This window comes from Episyrphus balteatus, chromosome 2 (genome assembly GCF_945859705.1).
Source record: "Episyrphus balteatus chromosome 2, idEpiBalt1.1, whole genome shotgun sequence".
NCBI classification, from domain to species: Eukaryota; Metazoa; Arthropoda; class Insecta; order Diptera; family Syrphidae; genus Episyrphus; species Episyrphus balteatus.
In genome coordinates, this window is record NC_079135.1 from 112168368 (window position 1) to 112194205 (window position 25838).

Here is a 25838-nt window from a genome sequence, read left to right on the forward strand (position 1 = left end):
TGGAACTAGTTCCAGAAACTAGAAGGAAAAAATATTCAATTTCGTACTATTTCTTTTTTTGGTGCATTTTCCTAAAAAAAAAACTCAAATTCTTGATAGTTCCGCGGAACTAGTTCCAGGAACTAGAAGGAAAAAATATTCAATTTCATACTATTTCTTTTTTTGATACATTTTCCTGAAAAAAAACTCAAATTCTTGATAGTTCCGCGGAACTAGTTCCAGGAACTAGAAGGAAAAAATATTCAATTTCATACTATTTCTTTTTTTGGTGCATTTTCCTAAAAAAAAAAACTCAAATTCTTGATAGTTCCGCGGAACTAGTTCCAGGAACTAGAAGGAAAAAATATTCAATTTCATACTATTTCTTTTTTTGGTGCATTTTCCTAAAAAAAAAACTCAAATTCTTGATAGTTCCGCGGAACTAGTTCCAGGAACTAGAAGGGAAAAATATTCAATTCCATACTATTTCTTTTTTTGATACATTTTCCTGAAAAAAACTCAAATTCTTGATAGTTCCGCGGAACTAGTTCCAGAAACTAGAAGGAAAAAATATTCAATTTCGTACTATTTCTTTTTTTGGTGCATTTTCCTAAAAAAAAAACTCAAATTCTTGATAGTTCCGCGGAACTAGTTCCAGGAACTAGAAGGGAAAAATATTCAATTCCATACTATTTCTTTTTTTGATACATTTTCCTGAAAAAAACTCAAATTCTTGATAGTTCCGTGGAACTAGTTCCAGAAACTAGAAGGAAAAAATATTCAATTTCGTACTATTTCTTTTTTTGGTGCATTTTCCTAAAAAAAAAACTCAAATTCTTGATAGTTCCGCGGAACTAGTTCCAGGAACTAGAAGGAAAAAATATTCAATTTCATACTATTTCTTTTTTTGATACATTTTCCTGAAAAAAAACTCAAATTCTTGATAGTTCCGCGGAACTAGTTCCAGGAACTAGAAGGAAAAAATATTCAATTTCATACTATTTCTTTTTTTGGTGCATTTTCCTAAAAAAAAAAACTCAAATTCTTGATAGTTCCGCGGAACTAGTTCCAGGAACTAGAAGGAAAAAATATTCAATTTAATACTATTTCTTTTTTTGGTGCATTTTCCTAAAAAAAAACTCAAATTCTTGATAGTTCCGCGAAACTAGTTCCAGGAGCTAGAGGGGAAAAATATTCAATTCCATACTATTTCTTTTTTTGATACATTTTCCTGAAAAAAAACTCAAATTATTGATAGTTCCGTGGAACTAGTTCCAGAAACTAGAAGGAAAAAATATTCAATTTCATACTATTTCTTTTTTTGGTGCATTTTCCTAAAAAAAAAACTCAAATTCTTGATAGTTCCGCGGAACTAGTTCCAGGAGCTAGAAGGGAAAAATATTCAATTCCATACTATTTCTTTTTTTGATACATTTTCCTGAAAAAAAAAACTCAAATTATTGATAGTTCCGTGGAACTAGTTCCAGAAACTAGAAGGAAAAAATATTCAATTTCGTACTATTTCTTTTTTTGGTGCATTTTCCTAAAAAAAAAACTCAAATTCTTGATAGTTCCGCGGAACTAGTTCCAGGAACTAGAAGGAAAAAATATTCAATTTCATACTATTTCTTTTTTTGATACATTTTCCTGAAAAAAAAACTCAAATTCTTGATAGTTCCGCGGAACTAGTTCCAGGAACTAGAAGGAAAAAATATTCAATTTCATACTATTTCTTTTTTTGGTGCATTTTCCTAAAAAAAAAACTCAAATTCTTGATAGTTCCGCGGAACTAGTTCCAGGAACTAGAAGGAAAAAATATTCAATTTCATACTATTTCTTTTTTTGGTGCATTTTCCTAAAAAAAAAACTCAAATTCTTGATAGTTCCGCGGAACTAGTTCCAGGAACTAGAAGGAAAAAATATTCAATTTCATACTATTTCTTTTTTTGATACATTTTCCTGAAAAAAAAACTCAAATTCTTGATAGTTCCGCGGAACTAGTTCCAGGAACTAGAAGGAAAAAATATTCAATTTCATACTATTTCTTTTTTTGGTGCATTTTCCTAAAAAAAAAACTCAAATTCTTGATAGTTCCGCGGAACTAGTTCCAGGAACTAGAAGGAAAAAATATTCAATTTCATACTATTTCTTTTTTTGATACATTTTCCTGAAAAAAAAACTCAAATTCTTGATAGTTCCGCGGAACTAGTTCCAGGAACTAGAAGGAAAAAATATTCAATTTCATACTATTTCTTTTTTTGGTGCATTTTCCTAAAAAAAAAACTCAAATTCTTGATAGTTCCGCGGAACTAGTTCCAGGAACTAGAAGGGAAAAATATTCAATTCCATACTATTTCTTTTTTTGATACATTTTCCTGAAAAAAACTCAAATTCTTGATAGTTCCGCGGAACTAGTTCCAGGAACTAGTTCCGACCGAAAAAAGAACCGTTCCATGTTCGTTCCGGCTTTGGAACTGTTTTGCGCATCTCTAAAACAAATGAAATTTCATTTTTTTTTTTAATTGCTTGTGTAACTAATTCAAAAATTAAAATTCTGGACACCATAAAATTGACTTAAAGAATGCGTATTTCGAATATTTATAAAGTAGAATTTATGTCAAGAATTCGAACCGCTGCGCTGGGAGCTTTTCCCCTATTTCTTGGATGCAAGATGTTGATGAGTTTATGGTAACACTTATTACTCCCTACTAAAATTTTTTTCATTATTTGAAAAATTGCTTTGAAGGTACCGTTTTCAACCTTTTATCTTGACGGATTAATATTTATATTTTTTTAAAGATTTATTGTTTTCTTGTGCGCTTTTGTTATTATTTTTCCTTCATGTTGTTTTTGTTTAAGCATTTGATTTTTAAAAGATGAATTTTACAATTGAAAAAATGGTGAATTTTATTTGCGAGGTTAGTTTAGTTTGCGAAGGAATAAATTTAATTTGCAAAATTGCGAACTCGAGTTGCATAAAGGTGAAATTAGTTTACAAAAGATTGAGCACAGTAAAGACTAAAGAATCACTCAAAAGTCAAAACAACGAAAACTAAAGGAGCAACCTTCTTCAGGCCAATGAAAAAAGGTGATGTTTTTTAGTTCAAGCTAAGAAATCAAACGAAATATCCATCAGTAACCTTGCAACACTTTAAAAGAAACAGGAGACTTAAATGGCGCCCAATGCGAAGCTTTAAACAAATTAATATTTTAAAGTGTTTAAACGTTTCAAAGGTGATGTGATTTTGTTCAAAGCAAGGAAATCTAAATAATTATCAGGTCTAAAAATACAGACAGTTTTTTTTTTATAAATGGCGCCCAATACGAAGCTGTCAACAATGTAGGTATTATTTTCGAGTCATTATTAAAGCGATTAATATGTAATACTGTTAACTGAGTTTGGAAGGATATAATCGCATTAAATCAATCAGATACAGTAAAATATTTGATAGTTTAAGTGAGACCAGGGTGTTTACAAATGGAAGTTACGTAATTTAACAGTAAATCAACAAAACTAAGGAAAACATAAAACTAAGCTCTTGTGTTCTTATTTCCTTCCCAAGTGGTCTATTCAAAGATCTCTCTCTATAGTGCAGGCAATCTCAAATGGCACTCCAGTGACACCTATTTGGCACACATTACAACATGCTGACCAAAATCGCTGATTAATAATGCTCTCCAAAGTAAGTCTACTATACATGCATGCACACCGCTCTACCAAATACCACTTGAAATTCCATTCCAACCGAAATGCTGAACAAATAATAAATGAAATACCTACCTACTACAGACCATGCGCCTTTAATGAACTAAACTGTCTCTATACTCTATTACTTTGCACCTGGCCAGGCACTCTTGTGCATTTATACATATATAAATCAATTTGATTTGCAAAACTGAATGGCGCCCAACAACAAACTGTCACCATCGATGTCACAACATGTCCGGAACCCTTAGCGTGAACTAATTACTTAAGTAAACACCCAACAAAAACTCTTGAAAAAAAAAATAATAAAACCCTCCTCCTTCTCTTATTTAAAAAAAAAAACCTCCTTATATACTGACGGAATAAGGGTATCGGAGGTACATAATGCAACTTGTGTGTGGAATGTGGAGGAACTATATACGATTTCTATAATTCACACAATAAAATCAATTGTACCAATGAGGCCAGTGAGGCTTTACGCCATATCAGACTCAACGAGCTCCAGCGTATTCAACTCTGAGCTCCCAATAACAATAAAGCGATAAAAATAGAAAATTCAGGAAAAGCTTAAGTCGAACTTGCGGGGCTTGAGAATAATAATAAAGTAGACACTTTTGCACACCATGAACACTAATCGCGATTCCAAATTGCACGATCTCCATTTATATTGGGAGGTTTTGGGTTTATTTTTTGGGGGAACTCGAAGTCAAGTCAAAAGCTGTGCGTCTAGTTTTGTGTACAACATAACCTCAGATTTACAGAGCGGAACGGGCTAGAGAGAGAGAGAGAGACAACTTCGACTCTGACGACAACGACGAGTGCCATGCGGCGGCGGCGCAAATGAACCATGTGTACGCCACAATAACACAAAAGTAATTTGTTAAAATGAAGGCGGCTTGTGCGCAGTCGTCGAACGTCGTCCAAGTCCAAGAGTTTCAAGCCAAAAGCAACTTTTAAGACTTAGCATGCGGGATCGAATTATTTTGAGAAGTTGGAGGAAAAAGATATATCCTGTCTTGAAGCTAATGGGATTTTGTATGGACGCAAAGAGTACTTGCGCGAGTTGGCCACTGCTGCTGCACCAAAACTGAGCCGATTTCAATGGAAGAGTGAGTGATGGGGCGGCCAGTCGGTCGGTTGAAGAATTGTGTGAGGATCTGGCCCCCACACTCCATATACAAGTCGAGCGAGGTGGAAAACTGTTGAGATGATGAATAGCATAGGCATTTGTTTGGCAAATGTTTCGCGCATGTGGCATGTTAAGAGTGGATGTGATTAAGTGCAGAGCACATTAGGGGAATTAGGATTCACCTGTGATGTTCGACGGGTATACGTGCAAACGTTAGTTAGTAATTATAGAAGAGTTTGGGTTTTTTTTTTTTTTGTGGGAGAGCTAATTCAAAGAAATGCTTTGTAGGTTTTTCAAAAATTCAAAAAAATTGACTGATGGCGGGTAATGACTTTGCAAACAGATTCATTTGTCTGGTGAGATGTTGTTGTAGAGAGAAAGCTAGAAATAGGTTATATGGGTTTTGAGAGATGAAAATATCTACTTAAGGCACGTGTGTGGATGTGGTTTGTTGAATAGGTTAGTTTGTCTAAGGGCATTTTGGGTAATTTTTCATGTGTCGCAAGTTTGAAAGTACAGGAATGAGACTAAAATGTTTTAAATAATTTGGATCGTAGAGGCAGTTTTTGGACGGAAAAGCAATTTCATTTTAAGGCTGATCCAAACTTGGGCTCTGTTTTTACTATTTAATTGCTTAACCATATTTTTTACATCTTCAATATTAAAAACATATTCCAAAGTATGACTTTATGGTCTTAAAGTGGGTATTTTATTAATTTATTGTAACATCACATAAACTTTAACTAGCGGAAGATAAAGATGTTTCCATCGATAATTCATTTGTCAAATTATGATCAGTAGTTCAGAAGATGTTAGGGAAGAGATGAACACACGAGTTTAAAAACTGGTTAAGTTTATACATTTTTAAGATACTTGTCCCTGGTTAGCTGTAGTTATAATTTTTTTTATGATTTTAATCAGTTAATAAATTTGTTGAAATCCCAGGAGACGAGAAATATGGGAGTCAAATCATTACAACAAAATATTGAGTTTTTTAAATGATTGAAAATAGGTTAAACGAATTATAGAAGAAATCATCTTTTTAAAAAAAGCTTTTAAAAACACTGTTAATATTGATGATAGAACACAAACTTAGTTCTTACCTACATTTGAATCAGATGTTTTTTTGTTCAATGGCGCCCAATGTGAGATCAAAAACAAGGTATTAATTTATTTTTTTCGATTTTTTAAGTAAAATAAGTTTTGTTATAATATGTCCATGAAGAAAATGAAGGCTCCCATTGGATAAAAAAAAAAATTTAAAGACAAATCAATATTATAAATGGCGCCCAATGCGGGTCAATACATTGTTCTAAGATTATTTTGGTAGCAATTTTACGAATGTTTTTTTTTTCTCAATAAAACATATTATTATTCTCTATCTAAAACAATGAATTCCGAGAAAAATATTTATTATGTGGCGCCCAATGCGAGAATAAAAGTAAAACAATATTTTACGAGCATATTGATCACTCAAGCCGTTTCTAGGCCATGTAAATTTCTTATTATGTATCTATCCAACTAAATCTTTTAGACTTAAATATTTAATAAATGGCGCCCAATGCGAAATCAAATACGAAATATTTTTTCCAATCAATTTTAATTCGAATAATTTTTTCAATAAAAAAATCAAAAAATTTATCCATCAGATCCAACAAATTATCTAAATGAAAAAAAAAATATATCTATAAATGGCGCCCAATGCGAGGACAAAAAACAAAAATTATTCCTTCGGCGGTTCATATGCTATATTTTTCTTGTACCGCTGGAAACAAAATATGTTACTAGATCCAGCAGATGGAAAATTTATATTAGAAAAATAATAATTATCGTTTAGTAATGGTGCCCAATGTGAACCCAAGTACAAAATATTAATTTTAACAGCGATTAATGGTAGTATCATTTTTTCCCACACAAAAAATCGAAAAGAAATTTCCAACCGATCCCACAATTTATATGGCAAAAAATAAATGAGTAATGAATGGCGCCCAACGCGAGGTGATCAAATTGTTCTTTAAGCGCTTTATAAGGTTGTTCTTTTATTATTGTATCGATGCAAACAAATCATTTAATCATATCCAACAGATCAAAATATTAAATCAGAAAGAAAAATATTTTCAAAAATGGCGCCCAGTGCGAAACCAAAGCAAAGAATATTTTTTATATAATTGAAACTTGGTGAAAATTCACAATAATTTCTACCGAATTCCTCTATAAAGCTTCTAAGAAACAGTTAAAAAGTTTTTTTTAAGTAACAAAGTTCGATAAGACTTCTTAAGCAATTTTAAAGAAGAAGTTATGGAGCAGTATGACTTCTATAAGAAATTACATGATTTTGTAACTGTTATCAAAGTAATGACATTTTTCCTTTACATTGGTTATTTATTTGAAATAAGAAATTCATTCTTTAAAAATGAAACAAAGTGGCGCCCGAAAGTTTACAGTAAAAGTGGCGCCCAACGCAGTAAAAAATTTTATCCAGAAAAAAATTCGATCAATGTTGATACTTGACTGACTTAACAATCTTCAAAACATACGCAAAAAAATAAACTTAGGCCTCGTGTTAATTCACGTGCGAAATTACTTTTCAATAAAAATTGTAAATGATAATAATTATGATTGATGGCAACTTGACCTTTTACCCCACAAAATTGTTTTTAGTTTGTTTATCGGAATCTCGGCAAACTACTAATTCCAAATAATTACAAATTTAATTGAAAAACCTAAATTTTCTAGATAACCACACGTTATAAACATTTTTATTTCGCAATTTGATCGTATAGTTTATTTGAAATTGAATTTTTAAATTGCATCTCAGTTAGTGTTGCTATAAACTGACATTGTGTGCTCAGATTAGCAATGAAAAGTTTAAAAAAAAAAACGAATTTCAATAAAATACCAACATCAGTTTTGAGTTCGAGTTCGTAGTTATGGATGATATTGTAATAATTGTTTGATCGCATCATTTCGTTTCGTTTCGTTTCAGTTCGCAACATTCAAAATCCTTGGACTTATATTCTCGTTTAGTAAACGCTTTTGTGTGAAGTTTGTCCTTCATTTAAATGAATAAAACAGAAAAAAAAAAAAAATTATAAGAATAATTGAGCTAAAACAAAAAAAAAATCATCACACCATTTATCGCATGCGATGTTAATTTCGCATCAAGATCGGGTATAATTTTTGCGCGTAAATTTGCGCAATCAAACATGAACATACTAGAGACCGCCTTAAAGAAGATCTTGGTGCAGTTAATTGAAAACAAAGTTTAAATTGTGACTCTGACCGAAATTAGGTGAAGGAAACATATTTTAGTCTCCCTCTTCAGTCAGGTCGTAACCTCCCCAAAAAGTTCAAGCTGCTGCGCAGTCAGCTCTCAGCTTTGTACAAGCTGTCAGAGAGCTGTTTGGTTGCGGCATTCCAAATGCTTACCGACATCGACTACGATTCACACAAAGGTGCTAGAGTGCTTCTATACAACACAGCTCAGAGTGTGGAACGCATTTTCTGTTTAGATATTTTTGCTTAGATACTGTTGGTTGGATATCAGCGGAAACGTGATCGCCATTGACAACACGTACAATAGCTGCTCTGTTGTGTGGTGAATGTTGTGTATCTATGGCTGGTATTTTGCGCTTATTGCACTTTTCCTACACCGACAGTTTTTTTTTTTCTTTATTTATTTTTTAACTTCCAATAAACCAATTAAAGTTGAAATCATCGAGTTGAAGAGAATTACAACAACAACAACAACAACATCAAGAACACCAAACCAACGAATAAAATGCGCACATGCACCTGAGCATTATAGAGGTGAGATACTTGTTTCTGATGATGAAACTAATCGTAATCACACTCTCGCGCTGGACCATTGCTGGTGTGTGGAATTTTTGATTACAGAGTGCGCGCACCGGTCACTGAGCTGTACCGCTGCACTATACCGCTCCACCGCCGCCAAACCGTCATGTGGCACTGACATTATACACACACCGCAACGATGTAATTTCGAAAAAAGGCTAATTATCGTCGTCGATGTGGTCAATACGGAACGGAGAGTGTTAAAATCGGACTTCAAGTTGTCAAGTTTGATTTCGAACGAGCACACAAAACATTGTCTGTAAGTTCCAAGTATATTTCATTTTGGATCTAGACTCAATACTCAAGATAAAAAGATAGATATCTAACACAAAATAATGTTCATTGTCGTAGGTTAATTGCACTCTTCGTCGTCGTAGTGGTATGCAAATTATTTTTTCTTTTCGATATTTCAAGTTTATGTGCAAGAAATGATTATAATGGTGGAATGTTAACGATTATTTTAGTTCAATAGCAGTAACAGTCTTTGAGAAGTTTCGAAAGAATTTACAGTTCGACTTTAAGTGATCAAAAGCTTGAGTTTTTAATGTCTACTTAGGTTTTGGTTGTATAATGCTTCTATAATGCTTCTTTAAAAATTTTTGATAGGATAGGCTTTCAACTAGTTGCACTTGTGAATTTGAATTCACTCAATTTACCTTATGTTTATAATTATTTAACGTTCAATTACATACAAAATATTAAAAAATGGCGCCCAACGGAATTTAAATATTGCAGATTTTAAAATTTTTAATCGACTATCTAGCAATCGGTATAAAAATCATTGCAAATTATCACCTTGTTTTGGCTTAGCATCAGGCACCATCTGATGTTATAGGATTTTTTTTCATTGACAAAAAATAAGCTGGACATTATATCAATTATAATAAAAATGATTTCAAAATAACTTTTTTCATGGTATCACATTGGGCGCCATTTAATAAATAAATTTCTTTCTGAAATAATTTGCTGCATCTGATTGATGTTATGACAAAATATCTTTTCATCGAGAAAAGTAACACCATATCCTAATCGTATTAAAAGCGTATAGAAATTAAATATGTATTATTGGCTTCACATTGGGCGCCATTTTTATATTATTTATTTCTTTTTGATCTAATTTTTTTTTAACATTTGTTGATTTGACGATACGACATCATTGTATCTTGAAAAATAATATTATTTATAAATCACTATAAAAATGATTGAAAAAGAAAAGATTGTTGATAGTTTTACATTGGGCGCCACTCATGACTAATCTTTTTTATAGTAAGGTAAATTTATTATATTGAGTCTCTTTTCAATTCATAAAGCCAAGTAGGTTAAACTAAACATTTTAAATGGCAATTTCTCAGAAAGAAGTTTAGCAAATATATACAAATGTTTGGTTCCAAACTGGGCCCCATTTTTTGGGAAAATTTAATAAAATTCAATTAAGGGAAAAGAATTTTATCCAACACAACATATGTATACCATAGCTTCAATAAAACTTTCTGTTGAATAAAAAATAGTTTAATAATTTTAATTAATATCTTTCCTCACATTGGGCGCCATTTATACAAAAATTACAGAATAGAAGATATCACTTTTGATGGATAAAAAAGTACATAAAATCTGAAGGAAATTCAATGCCATTAACACACTAGCTTGGCCTTATATCAAGTCGTTATATTACCAGCTTAAACCTAATATGTTATACCTTTTGATTTCAGAAGCTTGTTTTTTTTTTTTTTTTACAAATTTAAAACCCTAAAATCCCTTGTAATTCAAAGACTTATACACAAAAAACTGATTCCTACAATTTCTCAGGGCTTCTGACCTCTCTGTTTACCGATCCTAATGAACACGTTAACTCCTCCAAATAACAAAAAAAAATCTTGAGTATTATTAAAATTGCCATATAAATCTAGTTCGTAATTAGTTCTTCATCATTCGAAAACAACCGATTCTTAAGATTTCAAAGCCATTTTTTAATCCAGCTTTGCATATAAAAACACCGTCTTTCCCATTTATGCTAAACACTTGCATGTAATAAACCCTTTCATCCAAAGTCAAGTCTTTCAGAGAAATAAAAAAAAACTCAAACCGAACCCAATCTAAAAGAAACAAATTTAAATATGCGATCCAAAGACCACCGTAGGCTAACTTTTCAATTAACCTGGTAGCCAACAAAACTAGGGAACCCTTTTTTTCCTGAGTATCCCCTATATGAAGACGCACACACACACAATTATATTTTTTTTTAAGTTCGAACAACTTGCACTCTATAAACTGCACGTTGCAAGTTGTATATCAACAAAAAAAAACAACAACAACAACATAAAACTCCACTCTACAGTGCTACCCAATCTACTTGAGATCTTGTTTAACTCTTATACCAAAGCCGAGCCAGAGAGCAATTGATTTTTAACCTGTGCAAATGATTGACGTGGAATTGCACCGGATGAACCCAAAACATTAAAGCGAGAGAAGAAACACGCGAACGCGAGTTCCAGATACATTTCCAGGGAATAAATAAAAATTATGACTTTTCAATTTATCTTCTTTGGGAATATAAGTGCGCGATGGTGTGGTGGTATGGCCGAAGCCCAGTATCTGTATCTTCTTTCATGACGACTCTCGACACTTTTATTCCCTCTGGGGAGTTTGATGGGTAGACAGAAAAAAATCAAAGACTAAAGGGGAACAAAACTCAGGAACACTTTTTAACAACAACAACAAATCGTAAATAACGCGAAAACAATTTTCTTCCGTTGTTCTACGGGGCTTCTACTTTACTTGCAATACAGCAAGCTACAAGCACATAATGTTGGTTATATGAGTTCTGTTCGTTTACAACTTTGTACATACAACTGCAATGAACGTTATAAAGAGCGTATTCTAGGTTTTTTTTTTTTTTTTGGTCGGGATACGAACCAAAACAACAACAACAAACTCGAAACTCCTTCGCTATAGCAAGCTCTCTAACCCCGATCTTAGCTTATAGTCTATCACAAATTACACCACGGTTAGGTTCTTATAACATGAACTCGATTTATTACCCATGAGTTTGTTATTAACTTTAATATGAAGAAAGGGGAAGCGCGTAACATGCCACATTCTCAAATAATACTACTTTTACAAGAGTGTGCGATGGTTATAAAAAGATGTAAACCTAACCTTATAACGTTCCTCCTCTGCATATACGGCAGGCAGATAGCTTCTGTTGAGCTCCGATCGTGACAGCAAACATAATGTTGATAGTCGATGAAACCTTATTATTATCCTTTCATTTTGTTTAAACTAATAAAAACCTCATTTAATTTATTATTTTTTTTTATGGAATGGTTATAATGTATTTGTTTGTGAGTGAGGATATTATTATAGCGAATCTGTGGATTGAGAAAGTTTGTGTTTGCTCCAAATTCCATTATTCAACAGGTGTTTTTTAAAGGAAATCTTATGTACTCAAGCGAGTATTAGAAAACTGGCTAAATAGTTTAACATAGGTTATTTAGTCTAAAAAAGAGCAACGTACAAGAAAAAATATAAAGCGATTCTTGTAGGAATTATTCAGGTAAAAATTTCATTAATTTAATAATTTATTACTTTAGATTTAACGTTGGGCGCCACTTCAGCTTTTTTTTTTTTTTTTTGTTAACCCACACAAACTCTTGTTTGAAAGTACTTTGCCACTCTAAAATTTTATCTACTTATATTTTTAAAATCATTTTATCTCATGTTGGGCGCCAGTTTCATCTATAAAAAACTTAACAAGCAAAATTGACGGGCATTTTTGTATCGTCTTTTAACTGGCCTTTGCGTTTCCTAAACTTAGTCATGAGTTGTGAATAGTGTAATCTGTTAGGTTTAACGTTGGGCGCCACTTAAGGTATTTTTTGTTTGTTTGTTGTAAAGCCACAAAAACTCTAATTTAAAAGATCTTTGTCACTTAAAAAAAAAACATAAGGCAACATCTTTAAATGCTCAGATACATGGTTATTTATTTTTAAAGCATTTTATCTCACGTTGGGCGCCATTTTTTTTAATAAAAACTTATCAATCAAGATTGACACGCTTTTTGTTCTCGCCGTCATTACTAACAATTAGTAATGACGCATTTAAACGTATACCCCGGCTTAATAGTGTTGCGATGGGTGCCATTCTTATGAAGCATGTTTTTTTTCGTACAGATTTGCGATTCAACTAAGCATTAAACATGTTTACTTTAATGCAGATTTTATACTTAACGCAGACAACGATATGCTGTTGGAGTAAAACTTCACCAATCAAGTATTTCAAATTTTTTTTATAAGAATCGTTAAGATTCGCGTTGGGCGCCATTCTTCGATATACCACTTGTTTTGATCTTCAAATCAAACTTAACTCATTTCGCAAAAAATCTTGAATTTAATTTAATTGAGTAACCAAATTCCTTTTCAAGGACTATTATTCATGTAAAAAAAAAAAAAACCTCACGTTGGGCGCCATTTTTATTTTAAAATATTGTCCATTTTGTAAAATTTTACAACCAATTCCAATTGAGATATGAAGTGCTAATGCGAAAAAAAACCTTCTGAAACGATATTGGCTTTGAATTTCATTCAGGCTTTGTTCACCTGTCGTTAAGTTTTGAGTTGGGCGCCAGTTTGAAATATTTCATTGGACATACAAGTCTGTTTTTTGGAACAAATTGATGTAGAAATTAAACCATAAATTCAACTAAAATGTAGAGAAATAGATCACTATAATTTTTCTTATACCATCTGAATCTGAAAGCAGGAATTAATTGAAGGGCCGAATCTGAACGGCAAGAAATACCCCTTAAAGCTTGTCACTTTTTAGAAAAAATACAAAAACCTAAAAACAAAAAAAATTGAGAAACAAAAATATATGTGGGTACAATCAGGGACCGCTGATGAAATGACCAGCATAAGGGAAATCTTTTTTCACTCGGTAGCTAAAAAAAACTTAAAAGAACTCAATTTGTGAAGGTCCCTGGAAAGTCCTTATACCAGAAGCTCAGAACAACTTTTCCCTCTTGATCAAGTTTGATAAAATTTCTAGCTATGACTTTTTGAAATTACTCTAAATTTCCAACAAAAGCTTTTCTCCTATGAAGCCTCTCCCAGTCTATTATTTTCTTATAGCTTCCAAAACAAATCAGCCATAATTAAATGCGAACGCACCCTCGTACTTAATCGCAAACAATCACGTACACACATTAATTTGTTAGTACTTACTTCTTAATCGCTTTTAATCTCTCTCTCTCTTTACCCCTCTATTCCAATATAAATAATCTAATTTACCATGTTTCTTTTTGAGTACCTACACTCCCCAAAGTTAATTATTGTATCTATCAGATACTTTGGGTTTAACATTTTTCTAATTAAACATCAAAATGTCTGCTACTTCAAACGCACATAGCTTCTTAAATACATATAGCTGCCAACTTCCCGCGGCCTTAAACTGACTCTAAACAACAGGCCAATACAACAACAAAAAAACAACAACTCTAACTACAATAATAATGATAATAAAATAATAATCAACCAAACATCCGCTATAGAGTAAAAGTCCAGTGGCTAACTTAACGTGCCTTTTTTTTTTAACCAGGTATGCTGTTCAATCCGTCCGTTCGTTCGTTTAAAACGTTTGACCATGTGGTCTCTATATAAAAAAAAAAAAAATATAAAGCCACTTTGCATATGTGCGCGCGCGTTCCATTTAACCAGCACACGCAATATAAATCTCTCAATCGTTCCAAGTGGCATCTAACATCACTATCAGAAGTATCTTTCTGTTCTCGAAGAATGGTGCAGCAGCGCGCTATCTATGGCCGGGAGTTGCACCACAATTAGACCCAGAAGTCAACAGGGAGACCAGTTAAGGCGGTGTGCAACAAAAAAAGCTGCTGATCAGATGCTCTTTCGAACATCTGTAGTCTTATAGTACCGGAGCCACCTTCACCATCATCGTTATACAATTCTGAACTACTTCTGGTTACTTTTTTTTTGTTATTTGTTGTTGTTGTTTTTTTGTTTAACCTTTCATCTGGATTGATTTATGTTTTGTTTATTCACATACACACACAATGCGTTGGGGTTATGTAAATTGGCCTTTAAATCAAATTGGGTCGCCAAGTCCATTATGACAAAGCTGCACCAAAATAACCTTTATTTCCGCCCTCGCGATCAACAACACGGTGGCATAAGGCTCCATATTGGGAAGCCGAAAATAAGGTGTTAATTTGGCGACTCATTTCTGGAGGTCCGACAGTTCACTAAAGATACAATCATGCATGCTTCTACCATAAGCTCCATTACTCTGCATTTGCACAATAAAGATTAAAAAAGAAAATATAAAAAAAAAGGAACAGAAGTGGTCCACGAAGGGAACCTTGTGGCATGCGGTTGCTGGTGGGGATTTTTTTTTTTCGTAAATAATTGACTTGAACTTTGATTTGGCATGCTTGTGCGAGCTAACCGCGTATACACAATAAAGGCTCTTGCTTTGCATTGTATATCTGAGATCATGCGTTGAGTATCTCTTATATGCTCTTGTTGTTGGAGTAACTAAAGCTGCTTGCTGCTATGCACAACACAGCCACTGAGTAACTCAAAGATTACTCAAAATCTACTCTGTGACAACCGAATGTCATTAATTATCCTCCTGGATTTCCTTTGGGGCGCTACTGAATATGAATGCAGCCAGTCCTCGCTATATCTACGTTATATGTAACGTAGTAACGCGTTACTACTGATGGGGGAAACCAAAGCGAACTTATTAATGATCGGCACGTCGCTTGATTGGAAAGGATAGTGTGTTGCCTGTGTTGTTACATGGTTACTTGGGGATCGGAATCGGGATCACTCTCGTTCGTTTGTTTGTTTGTTAGTGTTGTTGCTCAGTGTATGTGCGCTCGGGCGCACTACACGAGCGCGCGTTAAGGCAGAAAGTCAGATTAATAAATCGAATTTTCTTGTCGCCTTAAATGAAGTGTCAAATGATATACCCGCATACAGTCGTATTGTGGTATTAGGAGAGGTTTTTATATGCGTGGAAAAGGAATAAATATTTGGATTTTCTTCCACTTTTTTTTGTTTAGAGATTTCCTTGATTTGGATTTTTAGCTTGAGGCGCATTAGTCAGAGCCAGGGCTTTTGTTTTTTTTTTATATTTGCTGTTGTGTGTTGTGTTTGCGGGCATCATAGTGCAGCTGTAAGGCGTAATGTTATTGAGATTAGGTGTGGATTTGTCATCCGTGTGTGGGATTAGGGTCAACTTGGGTTAAGAAAAATATTTTGTAAGAAAAAAAACGATTTTTGATTAAAAGATTTCACCACACCACCACAGTGCACCGGTAAGCAATGTGTCTTGGATTTCAAAATAAAATAGTTAAGATTGGGTATTAGTGGTTTTATTGTGTAATGAGTGTGCTGGAAAAATTTCGCAAGGTCGAAAATGGGCATATTTAAAAAAAAGAACAATATTTAAAAGTGGCGCCCAACGTGAGACTGACAATGTCAACTTTACATTGTTATATATGGAAGGAACGGGTTTTAGATTTTGTGCTTTTTAGTCGTTCATTACTTAGTTTAAGAGGTATCTTTTTTAGAAAATAAAACTGGCGCCCAACGTGAAACACATGTTATAAATAAGGAACTAGTTTAAGTGATGGATTCATAGTTATACGGCATCATGTACACGAGCAAGGTCAAAAGTAGTAGAATATTTTTCGGAAAAGAAACAATTTAAAAAAAGTGGCGCCCAACCTCAAGCTGACAATATTGAAGCAAAAAACTGATTCTTAACAAAGGTAGTAGGTATAGTATAGAATTCAACTTTATTTCATTCGGCCTAGAATTTTTTAATAATAAGGTGGAAATAATTCCTTGAAAAACCTATAAGATTTCTATATATTATATCCTCGTTGGGCGCCATTTCATATAACAAAAAAAAAAAATATTATAAATTACAAACAAAGTAACTTGTTCTTAGAATTAACAAGGATCTGAAGTAAAAAGATATTTTAAATTCATCAGCGGAGAGTGAAACATGTACACAGTAATAATATCCTATTAAATGGCGCCCAACGCGAGACTTAATAGTACTTTAAATGCAATGTATTATTTAGATATTTTGAAAAAGACTTCAAACATGTCAAGTCAATAATGTTACTTTGTATGTTTGTAACGGACGTATTTCTATATGGTTAATGCAGGCTTTAAGAAGTAGGGTCTCAAGGACTTAATTCAGGTAGTATTTTTTCGAAAATAATTGACACCATAAAATTGAATAATACCTATGCTACAACTTTTAATTGTGCTCATACTTACAGATGTTCATCTCTAGAAGAAGCAAACTCACCTAGAATGAAAAAAGAAATTTTAAATTATTAAAAAGTTAAACTTTTTTTATTAAAAAAAAAAAACTAACTAATTATGAAATTTTGAGTTGGTGTCGAAATCCCAAAACTCAATATCCTAAAATTCCAGAAATCCTCAAATTAAGAAAATATCGAAAGTCCATAATCCCAAAAATCCAAAATCCCGAAAACCCAAAATCTCGAATATTTATCTAAAATAAAAAAAAATGTTCCAAAAATTAAAAAAAATGGCTTAGTTGCCATTTTAGATTTGATCACTTCAAATGCAACTATCAGCTCATTAAAGGCACACAAAAAGACCTTGGTGTGTCATTTTAACAAAGAAATATCTTTGAAGCTTTTGTTGCGTTCACACTGCACACTCAGTTATGATCAGTTTTCTTTTCATTCCAAATCAGACCAGAGTCAACCGTAAACAAAACATCGAATCTCAACCATTGAATTACTTCTTTTATTACAATACGACTTGAGAATTTACTTCTTTTAATCAAGCTCACCGCTCCTGGTCGCTATTCAACAAAAAAAACGCAACATTTTATGGGTCTCTCACATTCATCTCAGGTCATTAGCCAACTCAAATCTACACGCCTTAAAAGTAATCAACGCATTGTCCGACTTAATCTATCTTCTTTCTCTGACCTTATCCTTGGGCCTAAAGTCTCTTACCACTCAATGAAACAGCCTCTTGAAGTCTCACATTCCATTTAAAAGAAGTGCCTACAAACAAACACACACTGACAGACGACCGATATGATGATGAGGTCTTAAAGAAGACAAAACTTATTTTTCTTTCTTCAGATAATTTAGCATTTTACTGCCCGATAATTGTCAGTGTCACAGATGCACACACGCTGCTTTGGCGCGGTCCATCACATGATGTGGCAAATCGCACAAAACGACTGAAACACTGCGAGACCTGAGGCCCCAAAGAGAGCTCCAAACTTGTTGTTTATAGCTGACCTGATGCTACGATACGACTGTATTTTTCTTCCCATTCATCTCCATCAGCATGATTGGCAATTCTAAATGTGCCCTTATATCTTAATTATAGTGATTTTAGCCCAGGGCCAAGTTGAGGTTACGCCAAAGACTATACAGAGAGAAAGAACGTAACGCAATGGTCGCTGTTGGTTTGGCCGTTTTGTGCTGCTCCTGCACTTTTCGATACATCATTATACAGTTGCAGAGAACATTTCTGCAAATCATAATAATTTATTGTTGCTCATTTGCTCTGATGTGAGCACTTATCTTGGCCATTAAAAAAGAGCGGGCGCTCTTTCTCTCTGGGGGTGCGAAACTGCTGCGACTTCGAGGAGGATACGGATTCTGTGGAGTGCCCCATAGCAGTAGCTGGGGTCTCTAAGCAAGTTTGCTGTTGTGTTGTCCTCCCTGTCACTTGGGTCCGTTTGTAAAATCGCGCGACGACCGACGACAGCCACGACGACGCAGCGCAGCTTGGCGGCTTGGTTTGGTTTCTCTTGAGGCGCCTAGATTTATCACAGTAATTATAGTGATGCGGCATCCCGATTACGCTATATTGCGTTAAAAAATGGCCACTACCACTACCGCTCTACCCACTCTCTCTGGGTTTCCTAACTCTGGGGCTGGTTGGATGGCAAAAACTTTCTTTTGACCATTTTGTAGAGAAATTGCCAACATAGATACGCGCCAGTGTTAATCGTTGTCGATGCTCTGTATTTGACCATATTAAACCTGAAGATGCTGTATAATAGTGATTGGAATGAGATTGTGGATGTTGTTGTTGTTGTTATTGGATTTGTTTTCTTTTTCGGTAGCTGTTGATCTCTGACGCGTCACTCTAAAGCTTGTGTTACCACCAGGTTCTGACTTCTTTTTCTTGTTTGTATGTAAGAGTGTTTAGGCCAGAATTTTGTATGAATAGTAGGTAACCTATGCGAGGAGATTGCCAATTACGAGCTGGCCGATCTCGTCGTCTTCGAGCGGTCGTTCGTGTCGGTAAGAGTATAAATAGCTAGCGCTTTGCTAGGTGTTTAAGTTCATTTGAGTTTCCATTTAGAGTTGATTGCATGGCGATTTAAGTGCTTTGCCTGCTTGCGTTACATTTGCGATGTGCGAACAGATGAGGTTTTTAGCGAATTTTTTTTTGTATTTGTACGCGGGAATTGCTATGAAATTAGGCCATAAAATGTAATTTTCGAAGATAATAGGTGAAGATGTTCTTCTTCCTTCTTTTTCTTGTTGTTTGTTTGATGATCAAATACAAGCTCTACATGTTGAATGTGACTATGCACCCAACGAACATGCTTGTATTTAGAATTGACTCAATAGATGTCGCTTCAATTTATTTAATTTACAACTTTTGCAAGTTTTCATGAAAACAATTCGGTTAATGGTAGCACATTAACCCGAATTTAGAAACAAATTTTTAATATTTCATAGATGTCATTATCTCAGCAGGTCCCAATTCTGAATGTAACGCAGTTATTTTGTTACAACTTAAACGCAGTCAAAGGTTTCTTAAGTTTGCACAGTTATTGTATTTTTATAGGTACCTTTTAAGAAGATCGATTAGGAAAATTTTTCTTGAAAATTTTCGCAGAATAGGAACATAATTCATATTCAAAAAGTGCGTTACATGAATTGCTTAAAATTTGTTATTTAAAAAAAAAAGCTGTTTTAATTTGTCACTTTTGTAAGTATTATCTTGAAAAGAGGTTACATTTGCAACGGATTTTTAGCAGAATAAGAACAGAGTTCAAATTCAATGAGTGCGTTACATGAATTTTCTGAAACTTTGTTATTAAAAAAAAAAAAATGGAAGCTCTTTTACTATATCACTTCCGTAATTTTTATTTTGAAAAAGGTTACATTATTCTCAGAAGATTTTTGAAGAATAGAAACAAAATTCAAATAAAAGACTGCGTTACATAAATTGCTGAAACTTAATTATTGAAAAGAAAAAACGGCAGCTTTTTCACTGTGTCACTTCCCTAAGCCCAATCTTGAAAAAGAATTACAATTGCAACAAATTTTTGCAGAACAAAAACAAAATTCATATTCAAAGAGTTCGTTACATGGACTGGTGAAATTGAGCTACTTAATAAAAAGGAAACTATTTTACTGTTTCACTTTTGTTTATCTGATCTTGAAAAGGCATTACATTTAAAATAATTTTTTGTAGAATAAGAATAGATTTAAAATTCAAAGAGTGCGTTACATGAATTGGTGAAACTTTGTTATTTTAAATAAATGAAAGCTATTTTACTGTGTCACTTCTGTAAGCCTTATCTTGAAAAAGGTTATACCTACATTTGCAATGCATTTTTGCAAATCAAGAACAAAATTCAAATTCAAGTATTGCGTTACATTAATTGCTAAAATTTTGTTACTTAAAAAATGGAAGCTATTTTACTGTTGTACTTCTGTAGCCTCATCATTGAAAAGGGACAACATTTGTAAAAACACAAAAGACACCATTGTGTTACGTGGTAACGCTATGACAATCGTGTCAAATCGGTCACTTCCATTAACATGAGTTTTAAATTTGTCTTCCTATATTTCATAAACACTTAGAAATGAAGTGTGGCTGCTATCAGAATGAAACCAACGAAAATTCATTAAACCATGTGAACTCATAGAAACTATGTCAATACCATGACAAATATGTAACGCCCAGATGTAACAATCATTTTATTTAAACTTTTTTTTGTTTAATTAAAAAACAACTCATAGTAGCCTGTGAGCCTTCAGAATTTAACACATAAAATAGTACATTAGAATACCTTTGCCGTGGAAATAATGTCACTACCGCTGTAGGTAACGCACTACTAAAACTATGGATTTTTTTGATATTAGTATCGTTATAAATATGTCACTCCCGTAACAGGATAGAATACTACTATAAAGACTGTTTCAAAGTTGTTAGAATTGATGTAGCCATATGCGTTACTTGCGTTACTGTAACATCATCTTTTCGCTTGATTTAAAAAATGTCCCATGTTAAATTAAAAAAAAAAAAAGAACAAAATAAGTGAGCTGTTCCCAGGGTGGGTGGGGATTGGTAATAAACAATAATATTCATGTTCACCTGGGTGATAGACTAAAAACTGGATTTCTCTTCTAAAGTACCTATTGACTTTTAAACATTACTTTAAAAGGGAAAGGGGTGTTAGTTAAGTGCAAGCTTCAATTACTTGAATAATTCCATGTAATCACTGAGTATGAATACTAAGTAAAAACATGATAGAAAATTGTCATCCCGTTTATCATTTTAATAACCAGCTTGTTCGAAGTGAATAAATTTATAAAATCTCTACTCTTCCAGCCCTTTCAACTCCTTTTTCTTCACCACTTCAGTATTTCTCTTTTACTGAAAAAAAGAAGAAAAATATTGAGTGTGACTTGATGATGCTGTTACTTTGAAATTCAATAGGTGAACAATTTCTTCTCCAATCTTCAAGAACATCACCAATCTTCTTCTATTCATTTGCGATGAACAACTCATTTTAATTCACATGACACTGACAGTATATAATTCAATCAATTGCGTACCTTATCATTAGCCCATTTAAGACATCTCACTATAAGATGTGATATTCACCACACCACCATAGAGTTAAAACTTTCTCACCCCACACTGCAACAGCAGCGGGATGCCACTTTTATTCATCATCATCATCATCTCCATTCCATCGTTGTTGGTTATGTTGCAAACCAATTATTAGCTGCAACTCAAAAACATTAAATATGGACACCTTCATCATATCATCTTGGCTACGCTATATAAAGAAAAATAAAGATTGGTAAGCCTGTGCATGGTTACATCCCAACTAATTTCAAACCCCCTCCCTTCTCCCCCTTTTTGCAAAACCTACACAAAGACTTGGTGGAATGTCAAAAGCTAATAATTAACTTTGTCGATCCATGGTTGCGGAGTAATGAGTCGTCACATAGAATTATGAACTTGCTTCCTATAGAAAAATCGGAGCAGTAGGCGTTCCCGAAAAGACAAAAAAAAAAAAAAAATCCGGAAAAATTCTCCCAAGATACAAAACCAGAGCCAGAGAGCAACTAACTTTGTTCTAAACTCAACAAAACATTAACAACAACAACAACTTCCACAGTAGATCAGATACTTTAATTGAATGTCAGGAGGAGGTGAATGGAACAGAGTTGCCGATGCGGTCGTCGTCGTTTGGTTACTGAGCTCGTTGAGAGATCGTGTGCGCTCTTTGCTTCTGGATGGTCCTCCTAATCACAAGCCTTCCCCTAATAAGATACTGCCAATTTTTATTACCCAAACGAACCAAGTAAGTTATAGTTTTCATTAAGATAAGGCTTTAGAATGGAGGTGCTTTGTGGTGGCCAAAGTGAATTTTCTATTTTGGCCCGTTTTAATCGGTCGCAAAATAATTCTTCAGGTGTTCAGGCGGCGTTCCTATACATATATTTGACCCAAAAGTATTAGCTGCTGTTTTGGTGGAACGGGTGCCGCATTTTCCCGTGTGGTGTGTTACCGCTTACATTACTTTTGCCCGCTGCTATCGCGTTGTTAGTCGATGAAAATCCTTCTTCCACCCATAAGTGGTAAATTAATGCGGAAGCTGCGCGTGCGCGCGTTAGTTTAACGAACGGAATTCCCGCAATTCCTATCGAGAGTAATTTTTCGTCAGATTCTGGAAATACTTTTCTCGAAACACAAAACATGGACTCCATTGTTGGCAATAAGCTAAATGAGGATTTTTATTTTTTTTTTTTTTGTCTACGTTTTATATTTGTGGAATGCGTGCGCAGCTTAATTACAAAAAACCAACGGAAGATAGGTTTTAAGGTTCTCGTGCCACCTGAAAGACAAATGGTGATGATGAAGCCGCAATTCTCTCAAAAGGCCCTAGTTCTTATACTAGACTGGATGATGGCTGTGTTGTATATGTCTCGCGTTTATTTAGAAGAAAAACGTTTAGTGGCAAGTGAATTTCACCAGCAAGGTAAATACCCATCTCTGTCTTCTATATTCCAAGTGTCTTAGCCCAAAGTATTGGTCACTTTTTTCAGAAAAGATTTCGTAGTGTAATAATGAGCATGCAAAAGTTCAACAAGTAGCCTCCAGAGTCAAAAATTGCCAGAATTTCACTTTAAATAAAAAAAAAAAAATACGATTCCCAAAATAACACATTTTTAGGAAGCAATATTTAAGAAAGTATTGGACCCACAGAGACGTCCTTTGTCTCAAAATGTAGGAATTTTGATGCACTTAATGCATTGGTTTTATAAAAAATAGTGGTGAAAGCTGAAATTTATAGCAAAAACTCTTGATGTCTTGGATGTCCAGTTTTCTTGGCATTCTATTCAAACTAAACCATACTTTGATGACTTAACTCATCGAACAACAGAAGTAAAAAAAATTGTTCTTATTGTTTTTTTTACTTTTATAATTCACAGTGCGTTCTTTAAAAAAAAAATAAGTACGTACAGGTAGAATCGGCGAAGAAATTCGAACAGCAGCTAGTTGCTCGAAAGTTTTTTCAGAGAAGCAATATATTTTTTTTTTTCTTTCCTGCTCTTTTGACTTTTGAGAGAATAGAGAACCTTTCTGAAGATCTTTTTGAAAGAAAGGTCTGGAAATACCGTGAGTCTATTTTTTTTTTCTACTCTTTTGAGTAACTCTGGTTCCATTTTTTTTCTGCTATTTTAAAGACAGTAGGCCCGTTTTTTCCGCTCTTTCGAGAGACTGTAAGCGTCTTTTTCCTGCAATTTCCAGGGACCGTAGACAGAGGCGGATTTACAAATTTTCATGGTATAGGCTTTTCAGTTTTTGCCGCCCTTGCCCCTTCATGTTTTTATTTATATCTCGCTTCGAAAGCGTACCTTTCATACAAATTTTTCACGTTATAGCAAATTACTCGAAAACGGCTCTAACGATTTTGATTTAACTTTGAAGACGTAATACCAAAGCAAACTTAAAAAAGTCAAATAACAAAAATAAAATTTTCATTTTATAAAACTTTACCCTAAATGTCGGCTCTTCCCCAACATCAAAATTTTTTTTAAATTTATTGGCCAAAATACTATTTAGTGCCTTAAAAAATGTCCCTTTTTTTTAATTTCATTTTTCTAGAAGTACAAATTAGTAGAAAAATTATATGGATATTGAGTTATAAAATTATCATTATTTACTACAAGTTTGAAACCCCAATTTGGATCGAATTGTTTACAAATCACGGTAACATTGTGGTTTATCTTGGTAACGCAGTGGTTTTTAATTTTTTTGGGATTTAGTTTCATAGGAGACTTACGTTGTTCCTATAGTTTAAAATAGAAATTTCAGAGAGCTTAATTATATGATTTTACAGATAAAACTGAAATTTTCAGTAAAGTAACGCAGTTGTTTGGTTTTGATCACTTTGTGTTTAAACTGTCTGTCACTGTCATAAATATAGAAATATCATTCCAAATATATCGATGCAAATGTTATTTTTTAATAGATTAAAGTATAACCAAACCATTCTGTGTCAATTAAAATATATGAAAATATATTGATAAAAATGTCCATATTTTTTTTTCAAAATTCACTGTCCAAAGGGACAACTTTTTAGGCACTAAATAGTATTTTGCCCCTTATATAGAGCCAGCTCTTAAAATCTACAAGTAAACTAACATACACGGTATTGTATGTATGTTTTACAAACTATGGCATGTAAAATCTTATTGCCGATCAAACTTCATCTGCAATGCATGCATTTTGCTTCGAAAAAATACAAAGCGTTTTCAAATTAGTACAAATTTACAATTTTTAATTTAATTACAAGTTTTATAAGTAGTAAACTTAATACTTAAATATTGAAATTGAATACAAAAAAGATTAATAATAATTTTAATTATTTCAAAGTATTAAAATATAACATTTTTTGTATTGAAAATTGATTTAATACAAGAGCTGTATTAAAAAATACTCCAGAATTTTTAATTTCAATGAGTTTGAGTTCCGCATTAAAATGATGGTTTGCACGAAAATCAGTAGACACTTCGGTTAAACCACAGCTGTGCACAGGTTTGTTCTTAACGTCATGAAAATCCTGGGTAAAATCACAATGTCGCGTCATTAAAATCACTGGTTTCCCCGTTGAAAGGGTCATTCCGAAAACATCCCGAATTACTTTGGAAAAATTACATAATCTCTACACTTTAAGAATGGGTCGCTGCTGTACGATTGTGTTTTTTTTTTTTGCTAAAATCATCTTCTAATCACGTATTGCTTTGGCAAAATCTTCGGTAGCCGGGAAAAAATGAATCATGGAACGTGTCGTTTAAAGCATGGGTTGGCCACTAAAACCAAGGGTAGGATTAGTTCGGTTAAATTAATGATTTGGTTGCCCCCTTAAAATCACGAGATTCCTCTTTAAAAGTCACGGTTTCCACCCGAATCTTTGCTGTATTTTCGCCAGTAAAACACGGATAGCTTTGGTAAATCGCTGGTTCTTTTTGTACAACCATGGGTTTCCCAGTTCGTAGCCTCCAACCAGTAGTTGGACTGGCATGTATGGGTTGTTAGTAGGAAAAGAGGAATACATTCACCCCTATTACGTAAGTCGTTTGTACTAAAACGACACAAAAAACGACTCGCTCTGGACGCCAAAATTGAGGCTTAAGTAAAACAATTATCGTGTCGTAGAAAAGGGGGGTGAAACGCGAAGGCGACTGCCAAATAAATTTCTAATTTAAGACAAATTGTAGCTCCCAGAGCAAGTCATTTTAGTATACAAACGGCAAAAGGCGCAGGTGCCCATTACTAGTTGAGGGTCGGCGAACTTGCTGTTTTAGTC

General features: G+C 33.6%; 1 protein-coding gene across 8 annotated transcripts in view; it reads right to left on the reverse strand.

Moving 5' to 3' along the window:
* The window catches only part of LOC129911087 (longitudinals lacking protein, isoforms N/O/W/X/Y), a 329276-nt gene that overhangs the window by 128805 nt on the left and 174633 nt on the right, over window positions 1-25838 (reverse strand). Inside the window, exon 2 of one of the 8 annotated variants that reach the window (XM_055988756.1) lies at window positions 16985-17015. The exons of the other annotated variants lie outside the window; for them this stretch is intronic. The gene's annotated coding sequence lies outside the window, so the exon portion shown is untranslated. The remainder of the gene's footprint in view (window positions 1-16984; window positions 17016-25838) is intronic. 8 annotated transcript variants of the gene reach the window in all.